The sequence below is a fragment of the Eublepharis macularius genome, chromosome 5 (genome assembly GCF_028583425.1).
Source record: "Eublepharis macularius isolate TG4126 chromosome 5, MPM_Emac_v1.0, whole genome shotgun sequence".
Taxonomy (NCBI): domain Eukaryota; kingdom Metazoa; phylum Chordata; class Lepidosauria; order Squamata; family Eublepharidae; genus Eublepharis; species Eublepharis macularius.
Genome location: NC_072794.1, coordinates 41,548,296 through 41,563,230, shown reverse-complemented (window position 1 = coordinate 41,563,230; position 14,935 = coordinate 41,548,296). Strand labels below are relative to the sequence as shown.

Sequence of the window (14,935 nt, the reverse complement as noted above, 5' to 3'; positions counted from 1 at the left end):
CCATAATTCTGTGAGCAGAAAACTCAAAGCTGGATTTGGAATGAATAGTGCACATTTATAAAATACTGACTATTTATGGCATGTTTCTGGTTGTATATTATTTCCTTTGTTTCATTTAATTTTGAACACTGGACAAGAGAAAATGGTTGCATTTAGAACATTGAGACCAGTACGTGGTGTTGGTGGTGGGGATTTGTAAACAGAACAGATTAAAGAAGTCAAACTCTTAGTTTCTAGAACCCCTACTAATGAGCTACTTATTAGAGTTTAGGAATCTCTGTACTCAGTAACGCAGAGAAAAAAATCCCAATTTCCCCAGATTTCTTACAAATATGAACAGAAATATATTGTGATATAGATGTGTTTGGTGCTAGTTCAGAAACAGTAAGAAGCTTACTGGACTTAAACTGGAGGACTAAGTTGTATAAGTATGAAAAGTATGTTTTTCCAGCAGTTATTGATTTCAATCTTACATGTGGTTAATGGCTTCAGAGGAGTGTTTGCAGTTGTAATTGTGTGTGTGTGTGTGTGCCGAAAACAGCTGAACAAATTGGTAAATTTGTATGAGAAATCAGAGAATTGTTTTCAGCCCAGTATTTTAGCCAAACATGATTATGGTATAATTCATTTACACTCTGTACAGAGATGTACATATGCATGTTCAGTACTCTTTCCTGCTTTAATTGCTTATTGTTCCATGTACCTGGAGAAACAGACTCAAGTGTGCAGTAATAGTTGAGAATTGTCACTAAGTATTTTTAGAATAGAATTTGATTTAGGTGCTTTGGTTCTCTGAGCAAAAAATAATAATAGAATGACCTTTCATCTTTCTTCCCATTAGAGACCCTTGTATCCATATTCCTGATGGGCTCCTGCTATTTATTTGGTCACAAATCTGACTCGGCACATTTGCCTAACCTTTTTCATACACTCCACATTTCACGGATAAAAACAGTAAAACTCTTTTTCGTGGTGGGATAAGGATAGCATCTGGCAGCCCAGTGGCATGGCAGGCAAGGGTGAGGCCAGCATAGATTAGACTCAACTTTGTCAAAAAAACTAAAAGTAGATGCAGGCAGATGGCTCCAGCTTTCACAGGCAAGCCATAGAAATAGAGAGAGAAGAAGAGAAATGTGGTTCTTGAAAGCTTATGCTACAATAAAGTTGGTTAGTCTTAAAGGTGCTACTGGATTCTTTAGAATTAAGGAAAGCAGTCAGAGAAGAAAGTTGTGTAATAATAGGTGACTTCAACGACCTTGGACATTTTGAAAATCTATTGTAAGTGAAACTTAGAATGAAGGTACCAGTAAATCTAAGAGGAGGTTGATTAATGAGCCAAGTCAAGGGAAGCTGGAGCCACTGTTTTCAGGTGTCCAAAGTGATGAGAAAAGAGCTTCTGGGGCTAATGAACAAATTAAAAACTAACAAAGTGGCAAATGAAGTAGCATTTTTTAAAAAAAGAATCCAAAGATCATCCACAAAATTTGGGTCCAGTTAGCATAATATCTGTTCCAGGAACAGTGGCAGAAAATGTTATTAAAGCGTTATTAGGCACATAAAGGCACAAATGCTTTAGAGGAAGAATCAGCATGGCTTCAGTAAAGGGCAGGTCAGCATTGTCAGCCTTTTGGGAGTTCTTCTATAAGGTGGGGAAGTGCAAGGGTGGTCTGGTAACATATGTTTGGATTTTCAAGAACTTTTCACAAAACCCTTCACCAAAGACTTCTGGGGAGTTCAGCAGTCATGGAATAAGCTACCAAGTCCTCTGTGGATTAGAACATGGTTAAGCAACAGGAAACAGAGTGGAGGGAAGTAAGCAATGGAGTTTTAAGGGGCTCAGTATGGGACACAGTGATGTTTCTTTTGCTTATAAAGGTTCTGTAATCGGAGCATAGCAGTGAAATGGCCAAGCTTGCAGATGACACCAGATTATTCAGGATGGTAAGAACCAAAGTAGATTGAGGAGAACTCCAGAAGAATCTCTCTAACTGGGTGTCTAGGTGATAATGTGGCAAATTAAGCTCAAAGTGAATAAATGTAAAGTGATGCTTATTGAGAAAAACTCTGACTGAAATGTATTCTGATTAGATATGAACTGGCAATGCCCTATCATTGTTGCTGACAGCCTTCAGAGTAAGTAGCACTTAATCTCTAATTCAGTGACTGTAGAGTGTGAATACTATACACTGTTGGCCTATGTGGGAAGCAGAATTCTCCTGCTGCAATTTTTCCTTTAAGCTGCTAATCAACAGACCATTATGATCCTTTTACCATCCCCTTTGAAGGAAGCATGATACACATTTTAACCTCACCCTGGAGCATAAAGAGTATTGGCCAAAGTGTTATAACTGAGACCATTGAACATCTACAATGGCAGATTGCCTCTTTGTAGAATAAGATAAAAACCCAGTGACTCTAGGACTAATATTTATTTGATATGAGCTTTTGTGAGTCCAGTTTACGCCTTCATGTATCTTGTCTTTCACAGCCCATAACTGTAGTGTATGTGACCAGTCTGTTCCTTTAATCTGGAACTGGACTTCCCTAGTCCATGCTGGGAATTAGTGTTTAAAAACAACAACAACAAGTAGTGGCTGTTACTATGACATCACAGAGACTGAATTCTTCAGTCAAGATAGACAGCTCTCTATGGAGAGGAACAGACTTGATGTCAAATCCTTTAAACTCATTTGTTTATCCTCAGATGATTTACTCTACAAGAAAAAGTAAAAATTCAGTGGTCTGCTGCCATGTCTACCACTCACAGGTTTCCTACAATTCTTTTTCATATCTGGGTTGCTTTGTTAGCTTAGAAGATCCAAAGTCTTCCCACCTCTCCTCTCAGGGGAGGTTTCCTATTGTCCCATTAATTCAGTATTTCCCCTGAGACAGAAAGAATGGTGTTATTTTTCAGTGTTCCTTACTTGTTAAGGAGGACACATGGAAAAGCCTATTTTAGGTCTAGGTCATCTAATTTTGTGTACTGTAGTCTTTACAGTTGTGCTTGGCTGTCTTATTCATACATAACTGTACTCTTCCTGCAGAGTCTCTCTCTCCAGGTGCTCTGCTTTGGAGGTAGCAGACTGCTAGTGGCAGAATTCTAACCCTAGCATGGCAGCTATGGTATCCCTCTTGAGACTGCAATCGTTTTTTTTCTCTGCTTCGTTGATAGTTGCTTAATTACCCTTTCCAAGGCAACCCCCCTTTTTGTTCTACTAGTTGTAAAAGAGTTTTCTTTGCCTTTTCAGTCTTAGTCATTCCACATTTTACTAGGATTGTTCAGTGTTTTCACTTTCACAATTGCAGTTCTGTGTTCTTATATACCTGTATGTGTCACCTTGGCAGAATTTGGTTTTCAGTTTAAGTTTCACACTTCAAGGGATACCCAAATTTGTTTTCTTCTTTCCTAGACAAGCAATGTTTTCAGTGCTCTCTTCTTCCCAGAGCACTCTTGTGATGCTGTGACTATGAGAGTTAGTGCCATCTCAGGGGCTGTCCTTGCGATGTGAGGGCCCTGCTATGAGAGTGTCTCTCCAGGTGCTCCTGGTCTTCTGCAAAATGACTTTGTCATACCATCCCTACTATCATATGGAGTACTAGACATATCTTATCTTTCTTTGTCTTTGTTTTACTGCAAATACTCCATGTAATTGCAATGCATTGCAATTATGTTTTCATCAACTGACTGGCACCAACTCCTAGACACTCTGATGGGAGGCATGGGCTATTGGCCTGGTGACACACTGTGAAGGTCCAAGGCCTGCCCTTTTGTTTGCTCCGTTACTGCTAGGGACTCCAATCATTGGGGAATTCCCTTGCTAATCCAGTGGCAAGATAATCTGTTTTTATGTTTTATCCCCTGACTGTTTTTGCTGTACCGATTTTTCTGCTAGTTTGTTGATCGTGCATACTGTCTGTCCTTTCCTTGGCCCCATCGCATCTGCTTTACTGTTTTCATTATTCTGGTGTGGATCTGCTTTCACTTCTGCTGATGACTTTTTGCAGTTTTGGCCAGCTCCTTTCCCAGCATTATAGCAGTATCAGTTTTTTTCTGAGTGGCAACTGCTGCTCCTTAGCTACCATATCGTGCACCTCTAAATGGGTAAGAGTCTCTGCTGAGGCTATAGCAGGACTTGAATCCTGCTTCTTGTGCTTTCCTCTTCCTTATTGAATCTCCAGACATTCCAGGTGTTTCCAAAGCAGGAAAAAGATCAGGAATAAAGAAATGGCAAGCCACTTTGGAAATCACTATCTGGGCAGCTTTGGGTATGATTAGGAAAGATTTGGCTATTATTTTCAATGGAAACCATGCTCCCGGCTTTCTGGGGGCCTGGGGGCCTATTTTCTTTCCAAATCATGCCATACTTGGTGGGGACCTTCTCCTAACTCTCCTGGAAAGACCCCCCAAGTTTCAGAACAATTGGACTTCAGGGGGCCATGGTATGCCCCCCAAAGAAGGTACCCTATCTACCTCCACTCCCCATTATTCCCTATGGGGAAAAACAAGGGGTCTTTCTAGGTGGCTTGGGGTGGAATTTTGCAAGCAAAATGCACCAAATTTTCAGGGAACCTGCTCCTACCTGCCTTCCTACCCCTCCCCCGCAAGTTTCAGGGAGATTGGACTTTGAGGGGCCATTTTATGGCCTCCCAAAGAAGGTGCCCCATCCTCCTCCACTCTCCATTATTTCCTGTAGGGAAAGAGAAAACCCAGTAAGTCTGGGTTTTCCCCCCAAAGAGAAAACCCAGTGTCTGAGAGCCAAGCTACAAGTGATGCCTGACACAGGTTAGACACTTGTCAGCTTTCCTCAAGTTTTGATGGGAAATGTAGGCATCCTGGTATTGCAGCTGTAATGGAGAGCCAAGCTGTAAAACCAGGATGCCTACATTTCCTATCAAAACTTGAGGGAAGCTGACAAGTGTCCAACCTGTGTAAGGCATCACTTGTAGTTTGGCTCTGACTCTCCTACCAGTCTCCTGAAGTCTAGCAATGAGTCAGTCAGTCACCAGGGAAATCTAATTCTTGCAGTCCAGAATCCAGATGAGTCTACCAGAAGGCCAGCCAAGTCCCAGACCACCACAGAGACAGAGAATCCAGGTAGTCTTTCGTCTCTCTCTCTAAGCCAGGGAAAAATGAAAGCTTGCTTAAGGCAAGCTCCCAATTTAAAACCCTGCTACATTTCAAAAAAGGCACTCTCCTTCCAGAGAATCCCATTGGCTGGAAGGAGAATGCCTTCCAGATTCTCCTTCAGTACGTGAGCTTGCTATCCTCCCAATGTGGGACTGCACAGAAGCCATGATGAAAACAGGGTTGCACTTACGTGTAACTGTTGTTCATTGAAGCACACATCCCTCCCTCCACCTCTGCTCTGAACTCTCTGGAACCTTCGTTTCAGGTGTGTGTGTGTGTGTGTGTGTCTCCAGCGGCAGCATGGAGAGAACTGAGGAATGACACCTCTTCTTCTGGTCATGTGAAGGTTTTGGCAGAAAAGTACCAAAGGGGCGCTCCTATTCTAGAAAGCTCTGAAAATCTTCTCTACGGCTAGCCTGCGCTTGTCAGTGCAGAAGACTACTCGATGAACAACAGTTACACCTAAGTGCAACCCTGTTTTCCTCCCACCTAGTGGCTTCCTTTTTTGTTGATCCTTCTATTCTAGACATATACATCTTGCAGATAAAATGCATGGTCCATAACATTTGAGCTGTGATGTAAAATAGATATGGTTAGAGAGTCTTTAAAAAGATGATGAAGATATCATTTAAAACATGTGGTTCTGGTTTCTTTAGATTGGATCCAAGGTTGTCTTCTGGTAGCAGAAAAAAGGGGCAATTTTTGCAGATACCTTTATCCACTGTAAATCTCCCTTCCCACCCTGATTGCATGCCAGTCCCCTAAACCTGAGGAACAGTATTTTCAGGAAGTGTCAAGGGCTGCATTGGGAAGGGGGAAGTGAAAAAGACCTTTTCTGTGAGTAGAGGTCTGTTTACAGGCTTTTGGATCTAACACATTATAAAGAAATATTTTAAAAATATCCTGCAAGCAATTATTTCTTAAACTGTTCAATTTTGTAATGTCAAAAGAACGAGAAGCCGTTTTGGGCACAAAATCATGTTATTTTGATGAGATTTCTTATTATGCATGTTGAGGTTATTTTAGAGAGGGAATTGCTTTGAATTTCAGACTAATGGAAGTTATCTTGCATGCTTATGTTCTTTCTACTTTGAAATGGAAGGAGCTGAGTGGCTGGATTCAATTTATCTTTATATATATCATCATGTATACATATGACAATAATCTAGTTGTTGCTTTTACAACCCATAGGTTGAGTTGGCATGGTACCATGAAATGTTCACAGGTGCTCTAATTGCAGGGGACAGTTCTGTTGGAGAAAATTCAGGAAACTAGGGAAAGAAGGGAGCCAAGGAAAGAGGGAGACGGGGAAAAGTCTTTGGTCCAGGGAGAGAAGAAATTTTGCAGACAGGCAGAAGAGTGCTTTGAAAGCAGTGGACTGTCATGTGTGTTACATTTAGTTCCCAAACATGAATCTTTCCTATTCTGATGATCTTAGGTTTTCTAAAAGTATACTTCATTTGCACAATTCCAGCCACACGCCTATACGTGTGGGGGGGACTGGACTGTGAAACAATACAATGTTACATACTGTGAAATAGGCTCAAAAGTTTTAAGACTAAAACAATTGATGCACCTATAATTGTATTTCTTACACTTTACAGAGGCTGTCTAGACACATTACTTGTACATTGTCTTGCTTCTTAGATGTCTGAGAAACACACTTACCTTAATAAATAATGCCTGTGTGATTGAATTTAATTATACGGTGTACTTCCTACATATGTTCTGGAAACAACTGTTAGTTTGTTCCCTCAGAAAAGGTAGCCTGACTGAGAATGAAAATAGCGTTTAGGTTACTGAAACTGATGTAGAGGAGCTAGTAATAATGATAATAAAAGAACGTTATCTAAGAGGATATAGATATGTCAGGGGAAATAAAGAAATGTCTGTCTAAAAAGAGATTCCAGACCCTATAACAATCAGCATGTATGAATTTAGATGGAATAGAAGTGTTACCCCTCATTTCTTCTTCAAATCCTAGTTCTTCTCTAGATCTCCCGAATTACCCAGAGAGCCTAGTGACAAAGGAAAGGAGGGAGGAATCCACTCTCAAGAGAAAAGTGAACAGAATCATTAGGGGCAGCTTATCTATGGCTTACAAAAATATGTAAAAGTAAAATCCTTTTAAATTGTGAATGAAAAATAGTGTAATAGTGAAAGAAATTTACAATCTGAAATTTCTGAAGTATAACACACTATCTTCTCCTTTCCTGTGGATTTGCAAATATTTCAAAAATATTTGTTTTTTAATTGCTTATCTTACTATACAATTGAGTAAGCGGATTTCAGACAACTCACTTTATACCCTGGTGCACCACCAGAGGGCGCTGCCATGGAGGGAAGCTTAGACTAGGCGCTATGTCCCTCCAGAAAATGTGCCAAGGTGGGAAGCCCAGACCAGGAGCAGGATGGGAGCAGGTGGCAATGCTCGCCTCCTGCTTTCACCCAGCTGGTATTAGGAGGTAGGTGACAATGCCCACCACCCAACTTAACCCAGCTGATACTAGGAGTGGAGCAGGTGGCAATGCTTGCCCCCCTTTAAACCAGTTGGGATCAGGAGCAGAATAGTTGGCAATGCCTGCCCCCCACCTTAACCCAGCTGGTATTAGGAGCAGAGCAGGTGGCAATGCCCCCTCCCCGCCTTGACCCAGCTGGTAATAAGAACAAAGCAGATGGCAATGTCCACCACCACTCCCGTTTTAACCCAGCTGGTATTAGTGGCACAGCAGATGGCAATGCCCACCCCCCACCTTAACTGAGCCAGTGTAAGGAGCGTAGCAGGTGGCAATGCCCACCCCCCCACCATAACCAAGCTGGTATTAGAAGTGGAGTAGGTGGCAATGCCCACCGCCCACCTTAATCTAGCTGGTATTAGGAGCGAAGCAGGTGGTAATGCCCACTACCCGCCTTAACCCAGGTGGTATTAGGAGCGGAGCAGGTGTAATTTCCCCTCCCACCTTAACACAGCTGTTGTTAGGAGCAGAGTAGGTGGCAGTGCCACCCCCGACATTAACACAGCTGATATTAGGAACAGAGTGCTTGGCAATGCCCAACTGTCTTCACCCAGCTGGAATCAGAAGCAGAGCAGGTGGCTTTGCCCACACACTGCCTTCACCCAGCAGGTATTAGGAGCAGATCAGATGGCAATGCCCACCCTCCTTCATCTGACTGGGATCAGGTGACAATGCCCCCCTGCCTTAACCCAGCTGGTATTAGGAGCAGAGCAGGTGGCAATGCCCATTCTCCACCTTAACCGAGCTAGTATTAGGAGTGGAGCAGGTGGCAATGCCCTCCCCTGCCTTAACCAGCTGGCATTAGTGACGGAGCAGGTGGCAATGCCCACCCCCGCCATCGCCCTTTTTGGGATCAGGAGTGGAGCAGGTGGCAATGCCCACCTCGCGCCTTCACCTGGCTGGGATCAGGCACTGAGCAGGCAGCAATGCCCACCCTGTCTTCACCCTGCCGGAGTCAGAAGCCAAGCATGCTGCAACACCTGCCCCCCCTTCAACCTGCTGGAATCAGGGGCAGATCAGGTGGCAATGCCCACACCCCCTTCACCCAGCTGGGATCAGAAGCAGAGCAGATAGTAAAGCCTGCTGCCCACCTTCACCTGTCAGGATCAGGTGCGGAGCAGGTAGTAAAGCCTGACGCTCACCTTCACCTGTCAGGATCAGGTGCAGAGCAGGAGGCAATGCCTGTTCTCCCTTCACCCAGTGGAGAGCAGGTGGCAATGCCCACCCCTCTCCTTCACCAGCTGGAATCAGTGACGGAGGAGGAGCGAATGCCTGCTTGCCCACCCTCCCCTTCCTAGAGCCTGTTGCATTTTTCCCCACAACGGGCTTTTTTGCTAGTAATTATATAATTCTCAAGCTAAATGCAACACATTAAGTGATTATAAGAGTAACATAATTATAGCTTTCCTACTTGTATGCCAGATAAGTTAACTTGGGGAATTAATGGAGTTACTAGTTTATTATCTCTTAAGCTAGATGTAAAGCATACGCCCACAAATTGTGATTTCAGATCTTTAAAAACAACTTGCAAGTTTTTGAGGTTTGCAAATAGCTTGCATGCACTCTTGCACGCAACTGCCCAAACACTGACCCCACCTTCCGTACTTCCTGTCTTTTTGCAGTGTTTCTGAGTCCTGTCAATCTGACTTGAGGCTCCCTTACCACCAGATGCATCATTTATGACTAAGCCGTGCAAAAGTAGCCATGTCTTGAACACTGGTTGTACCTGTTCCATTGCTCACTGCCACGGCTACACTCCACTGCTGTGTAGTCTGTCCTTTCAAACTTATCTAGGCAATCCAAGTAGACACAGAAAAGATTAGGTACGCGCATTCATATATTTCCAGTTTGAATATATATCCAAAAATGCCATTGGTATTTTGTGGGTACATTTTGGTATCTGAATAATATTTGGCATTTTTTGGAATATTGATAAATGGGTCCTGAAAAATCCCCAAAACATTTAGGAATATACGAAAATATTCAGGGCTAGCATTTTAAGTCTCCCAGGACTGTTTTTCTTCAATTTTACAGTGTGTCTGTGTCACAGTCTTCTTGCCAAGCCTTGGTACTGACTTGCCAGGTTGGTTTGGCTTGGATTCTGTGGCTTGACATTGGTTCTATTGAGCTTGCCACATTGACCAGAGGTTCTGTTGAAGTTCTATGGCTTGATGTTAGTTCTGGTGGACTTTTTGGTTTTGTTTGCATTTGGAGGCTTTTGTACAGTGGTTGCTCTTGTATATTTCACTATTGGCTTCTTTGTCCTGGAGAAAATGTGGAATTCTACCCCCTCCCGCCCCAGGAAACAGTGGAGACAAGAATGATGGCTGATGGCACCTAGTTTAGGAGACTATAGAATTGGACCACTTGATCCAATCCATTTGAAACTTGAAAGGTCTTTAGAGGACAGGCAGGACCAGATTCCCTGCAATTTTGATGTGATTTGCTTGAAAAACAGCCAGTCCAGGTTCCAGGAAAGTCTACCATTTGGAATAATGGACTCCAAAAATTTGGGATTCCAATCCTACTCCCATGAATCCAAATACTGAAATGGTATTTGGGAACCCAGATAACCCAGAATATTGGTATTTGTACCTTCCCTGAAACCGAAAAATACATTTTTTTTTCAGGTCGACATTTGTAGAATTCCTTCCTTCCTGCTGCTAAATTACTCCTGTTGAGATGGACTGCATATTATGAGCAGATTGCAGGAAAGAAGAGACAGTGATACAGCGATTTTTACCTTTTAGAAATCTGCCGACCTCCTTACCACTTTAGCAAGTGACTTTTTATTATTAAGCAAATGTTCAAGCAACAGAGCGTGCCAAAATATGCCTCAAGCTTGCCATAAAAGTCTCTTTGCTTGCAAGTCCCATCTCCTTCCTAGGCAGCTGTGTAGCGAAGGACATCAAAATGAGAGTACCTAGTCCTACTTTAAGGTTGGAATCGCTAATATTAACATTCGCCTTGTCCTGCTTTGAATCCCTGGACCTGTCCCCTGATATACCCCAATCCTGCAATTCTTCTGTAGGTCAGCAATCTTTGTCATATGAGCCTTCTAAAGATCAGCTGACCAACTGCTTTTCTTCTCTCTGATAGTACCTCTCCTCCTATGAAGTGACAGATGTGGACAGATCTATGTGCTCATGTATCTCAGTAATATTACTATGTAGAAGCAATTTTAACTTGAAATTCTTTTAACTGAATTGAAATTGGAGGAGTGGGGAGCTGGAAGAAATCTTTTTTAATGTCACCATTTTATGTCTTGTGCTTTATAAATCAGCACAGGCTTTGCAATGCTTGAGTATTCCATATAGTCTAGATTTACAGCAGAATTCTCTTTCATCAAAGGTGTTCTGTTTCTGCTTTGTACTTAGGACCTTAATGCCACGCATCTTAGAACAAATAGAAAAGCAGGAAAATGCATAGTTCTTTTGGTACCAGAATGTTGGTTTAATAGTAGCTAGCTACTTTAATTGTGAACCCTTTAAACCATGTCTTACAAGAAAAGAGGTGCCTTTATTATTATTATTATTTGAGAATAATTTTCTAGGTTACTTGAACTATAACCTAACCTACATCCTATTTTCCTGACCATGTGTGACTCTGAGTGAATCCTGATGTGTCCATGTTATAGCCTAAAGACATTATCCAGTGGGCATTTTCTTGTATCTGGGTATCTGTGTACTATAACTTCATTAGTTGAGAATGAACCAGTTAGTCCTTCCTGCAAAAGAGACAACAGTGCTTTTCCATTATGTCAGCTTGGCCTGTCCACTCCTCAGGCCTGCCTTAAGTGCAAGATGAATGCTTTTATTCTCTGTAGAACAATGATCTATCACTGTATTACTCATCAGTACTATGCAAAAATCAACTTTTCAACACATCAAAATGCTTTTTAAACATACTATGTCTCTGAGAATATTTTCAACCAGCTGTAAGCTGTTTGTTGAAAAAACCTGGACAGCATCTTATTTTTAAATCCGAATAACACCTGTAATTAAGGGAGAAAACTGAGCCCTGCAAGATAGGTAGGGCTTCCATCTATTGATCTGTGTAAACCCAGCTTATGCTGTCAGGGGAGAAACAGTCAACTGCTGAGCTGCTTTGTCACTGACATAAGCTGAGAGGATTCCCCCCCCCCTACTGTTTATACACCAGTCTATAGACCTGCTGGCTGGTTGAATTTTAAAGAGTGCGGAGGTTTAAAGACTTGTCCCCTGAGGGATGATCCTGCCAGTTGGGAAGCGAGCTGAGGGCTGTGTTTTGCAGAAGGGCTTTCTCTCTATCTGTGTGTGTGTGTGTGTGTGTGTGCATGTACGCTGATTGAGGATAGGGGGAGGGAGGGATGGAAGGCTGCAGTGGGAAAGTCTGGTAGTTCATCTGTCTCTAACTATGTTGCAGTGGGGACTGATACTTTTATCCATTGCAGTGCAAACAGTAATACCTGTTTCTTTCTCTTTGGGTGAGGACCAAGAATGTAGCAGGAATGGTATAACTTCTTCACGAAACTAGTCCGTGATGATGCAATTTGTATGCATGTGTGTACTTCCTAGTCATTTGCTAAGTTTAAGATAGGCAAATAGTTTCAGGTATTATGTGAAAACAAACCATATTTACTATTGTGGTAGCTAGTGTTTTTAAAATACTTTATTACTCCTTCTAGAAGTCAAAAATGTGGATTTCAGTATGATCATTTAAACAGTTTTAGTTTCAGGTAGGTAGCCATGTTGTTCTGGACTCAAATCTTGTTCTTAAGCAATTTTAAAAGTTTAATGGAGGAGATCTATTCTACTTTTGTTTGGTTGCAGATCCTTGTTTTAATACCTGTACCAGTCTCTGATTGCCATGTGTAGAAGTGGAAGAGTGTCTTCTGAAAACCTAATGTGCTCGAATAGAAAGACCTGGGGCAGATGCTAAGCTGGCTTCTTGCAAGCCATGCGTTGCAAATTGAAAGCCAGACTTAGCAATGCAATTTCTGTCCTGTTTCCTCCCCTCCCCTCTCTGCATTTATACCCCTGTGGTATTGCACAGTGGAAACTGTTATTTTCTTGTACACCACAGATTGAAGCCATGGTTTGAAATGGGTTTGCAGGCCATGGTTATCAGGGGGGATTGGTTTGCCTTGGTGCAAATGTAATGTGAAAGCACATGTAGATCCAGAAAGTAAGTGAAAGGACAAATTGCTTGAGAGAGAGGAAAGAGTGCATGTTCTGGAGACTAGCTTCTGATTTGCAGAGTATAATTTGCAGAGAACTATATGCACTGGGCCAAGGAAAGTGGATTTTTCATAACCTTTCAGACTTCTTTCCCAAACTCAGCAAATTACGTTGCATTCTATAGGTGCCACTTAAGGAGATGAAAGTAACTGTATGTTGCTCTCAAATGGGCTTTTGTGTTCCTACTACATGCATCAACATGATAATCTGCCGGGATACAACACACAATTGAAATGGCTACAAAGGTCATGTTTACTAAATTATGGGATGTGAAGGGAGTACATGGGGTGTGGAGGGAGTACTCGCAACTTCAGGTACATAGTTTCTTTTAAAGCAATGTTTCCTGTTTCATCCAATCTTGTAAATTGTTCCGTGTGTGCCGCAGTGTTCCATGTGTAATTTTGTGCCTACTATTGAAATGAATAGGGGAAACAGTTGTGTGGAAAGCAGCTGTTGCATGGGGCATATAAGGCAGTTACGGAAAGGGTGTTTTTGTTCTTGTCTTATTTGTAAGTGTTGAGTAGAACTCCATGAGAATTGAGGATGGTGAATACAGTGTGTTGGTGACGATAATTTCCACGCTTATTTGATCACCTGTTACTTGCAATGTTGCCCCTCTGTGTATACTGTTGGGTCTCCTATAATGCACTTGTCATAGCTGGTTTGCAGGCAATATGGAAAATATTACTTATAACTGTAAAGCTGATATCTGATATAAGGCACATCCATGATAACTCAGTATCAATGGGGTTCAAAATAAGAATTGCCCCCCATTTTCAAATCTCTCCTCAAAACCTACCTTTCTAACGCAATAGCGCACTTAACCCTATCCCCAGTTGCAGTGATGACGAAAAATGTAACATGACACAATGCATGAGTTTTTGGAGAATTCCAAAGTGCCACCTGATGTGCTAGCATCATGTCCAGGTTTCTCCCAGAAGGGATGTCGACAGACAGATCACACAGTGTAATTTCGGCCCCTCCCCCCAATTTCTCCCGCCGACCTGGATGCAAGGGTGGGGCAGAGGGCAGGAATGCTGAGAGATTGCCTGCCAGAAGCAGGCAAATGGTATACCTAGTTGCCGTGCTTGTTTGTGTCCATTCCTTGTTATCAATTCTTCTCCTTTCACTCTTCTCCATTTACTTACTTCATTTATAGTCCACCTTTCTCACTGAGTCTCAAGGTGGATTACAAAACATAGGGATAGTTCAACTAGACAGCACAAGATATCCAGTAACAATGCAGAGGAGTTAGCCGTGTTAGCCTGTAGTAGCAAACTAGAAAAGAGTCCAGTAGCACCTTTAAGACTAACCAAGTTTACTGTAGCATAAGCTTTCGAGAATCACAGTTCTCTTCATCAGATGCATCTGACGAAGAGAACTGTGGTTCTTGAAAGCTTATGCTACAGTAAAGTTGGTTAGTCTTAAAGGTGCTACTGGAGTCTTCTATTTTAGTAACAATGCAGTAATACTAGAATTACAAAAATTAAGAAACAATGCAAACAGAAAATTGTCTAAGGTATGACATACCATAAATATTTTACTCTCCTCTCTGTTAAAATTAAAATAGTAAGCTACTCAGGAAGGCTCCTGTCTCTTTTGTTATGTCACTCTGTAAAGTGCTATGTTAGCAACAAACTAATAGTCTGTGCAAAAGGCAAGTTCGGCAGAACAGCTGACAACCATATTGTTACAACACAAGCATTTAAAAAAATGCTATTGTTGCTATTCCTTTTTCCTCAACACATTATAGTTTTCAAAATCAGTGTAAGATACTTTTACATTATCACATTTTATTTGACACTAAGTAGCATCTTAAATAGAAAAAAGATGGGGTGAGAAGCAACTTTACCATTACTTTCAAATTATGGGAACATTGTTTTTATTTTCTTTCTTACTTAACAGTGAGTTGTGCTTGCAACCTTGTGCTGCCATCTGAAAGGGTTAACCGTACTATTTCTGTACCCACTGAAGGTTTCCAGCTTTTGAAAGCATTAGCTTATGAAATACGTATAGAGTTGTTTAGCTCTCAGTAAATTTCAGTTTGCTGCCAACTTGGTTCCCCTTTCTCT

General features: G+C 41.8%; 1 protein-coding gene across 2 annotated transcripts in view; it reads left to right on the top strand.

The window, feature by feature from the left end:
• DENND1B (DENN domain containing 1B) overlaps window positions 1-14,935 on the top strand; it is a 250,847-nt gene that overhangs the window by 76,156 nt on the left and 159,756 nt on the right. The gene's annotated exons all lie outside the window — the stretch shown is intronic.